Genomic DNA, 2,500 nt, shown 5'->3' on the forward strand with positions numbered 1-2,500 from the left:
TATTCGTAGACCAGTGTTTCTCAAAGTGTGGTCCGGGAATCACTGGTGGTCCGCAAGCTATCCCAAGTGGTCCGCGAGCAGACGTGGTAAAATATAATATAGATGAGTTGTTTGCAATATTGAACCAACTTGTATGTAAAAACAGTTCTGCAACACTGTCTATGTAAGATATGCCAGTTTAAATCATACAGTATGAATTCACACAATAAGCAAAGTGCAAAGACAATAAGCAAGGTGGTTCAGTGAGTAGGCTTATAGTGTAGACTAATTATAGGCTACTGTTGAAGTAGGTCTAATCATTTTTTTTTTTAGCTAGGGTTAGTTAAGTGGTCCTGAAACTGACAAAGCTTGAGAAACACTGTCGTAGACCAAAGTATTAATGTTTTACTCCGCCTCGCTAGATGGCGATATGCGCCCAAACACAACACATTCCCCAGACTCTCCATCTTAGCCATAGCTAACTTGCTAGCGAACTTTCCATATTAGCTTACTTGCTAGCAAACTTTGCATCATCAGTCTAACTAGTTAAATAGTTGACATTACATGATGAACATTTTCGTATGGACATTCTGGTGGATGTTAATTTGTATGAGAGAAGCTTCAACTTCTGGGTATGTAGCATTGTGGCATAAAGCTTAGGTAGTTAGTTGGCTAACTCTGGCAGAAATCTCCAGTGTTCTTGTTCCATGTAGTTTCGTGTTGCAGCCACAGGGTTGCAGCAACAGCACGTAGACTAGCCTACAGGAAAGCTGTTGCGTATGAACTCATTCGGAATATTTTGAAAACGTAACAGCTAGATATTCTGTCTTCTCATTTTGTAGACGAAAATGAAGAGAGATTTTATCTTAGTTCTTATTTCATGCAAAACATTTTAGTCTCACATTTCGTCAACAATAATGCATCTTAAGATAGTCTTAGTCAGTGTTTCAGGACATTACTGCCATCTCGTCTTAGTCATGAAAAAAAAGGTTGTTGACAAACATATTTCCTCTCGTCTCGTCTGACGAAATTAACACTACACACTCGCAAATCTAAATACCTCCAATACACACACACACACACACACACACACACACACACACAAACACAGACACACACTTGTCTTGACCGCAGAGCAGCACCATAAAAGAATGCATGTCAAATGAACCTTTAAATCAACTAAAGTCTCAAAATACTCCCACTGAAAGGCGTCCAAGCTCTCTGTGTTAAGTGCATGTCTGCCCACCGAGCTGGCGACTGGCACAGAGCCAACAGCAGCAGGGACAACACCACTGCTCTTCCACTTCAGCTACGGAGTTTAGGCCGAGAGGAGAACTCACATCTGGTGTTAGAGATCACCCCCCCCCCCTCTCTCTCTCTCTTTCTCTCTCTCTCTATCCCTTATTCTCTAGGGGTTACCCCCCAATATTTAGCCCTTTCCCAGCCAGACCTGTCTGTTCTTTGCTCTGGTGTTACACTACATTACCCATGTTATGGCTACATGTGGGGAGGTCATGACTGAAGTGCTTGTGTGTGTGTGTGTGTGTGTGTGTGTCAAAGACAGACCTAGAGGAATTGTGTGTGCACATACTCGTAGTGTTTGTGTGTGTTTGTGTGTGTGTGTGTGTGTGTGTGTGTGTGTGTGTGTGTGTGTGTGTGAATGCATCGCTCATGGCTCTACAGTAAGTACTCCCATATGGCTGGCCTAAAGGAGAATTGGTCCTACGTGACTGACAACAGATCACAGCCCAAATCACCTCTGAGGAGATTAACCATGAAAGCAGCTGAGGGCTTCACTGACTGAACACCAGGAGTCACACAGTGTAGTTACATGGCCTGAACAATCTGATTAAAGCACTAATCTGATTATTGTTAAAATACTATTATATATATATTCCAGTCATATATTATGTTATATAGTCCAGAATATATTCCACTTTACATGCTAAACAAACTAGTAAAAAGATCTCCCGATGATCTTTATTTAGGAATCCTGATAAACTCCAACTAAAATCAAAGTACTGGCTACAAGACAAATCTAATCAGATTGAAATCAAATACTCCAGGTTATTAATTCCAAATGTGGCAATCTCAAGGAGTTTTCACATTCACATTCATCACATTCAAATCAAATTAAAAAAAAAGTCAACAGTAGAATTTAGGAGTGAAATTAACTGTGTTTTAATAGTGGCCTGTACAGCTAAACTTGAATTCAGTACCCAACTACTGAAAAGAGCTAATAGTATGCTAAGCAAAAGACGGGAGAAAAGACCACACTTTACATAAGTCAATCTTATTGCACAGATGCATTTCGCCATTGCTAGATCTGTCAAATTCAATTAGTTATTCAATTGGTCAGTGGCAGTAAGTTTGTTTTAAGAGTAGGCACAGCTTCTGGTACAAACCCGTGGAAAAGACCTGTTTTGATTTTTTGATTGTGATTCAGAACCGATGCAGCAATGTCTCATCCAGGTCTGGCCAAACCTTGGCCCATGTAGCTCCAAGACTGCAGGTTTTCTAA

This window comes from Alosa sapidissima, chromosome 21 (assembly GCF_018492685.1).
Source record: "Alosa sapidissima isolate fAloSap1 chromosome 21, fAloSap1.pri, whole genome shotgun sequence".
Taxonomy (NCBI): Eukaryota; Metazoa; Chordata; class Actinopteri; order Clupeiformes; family Clupeidae; genus Alosa; species Alosa sapidissima.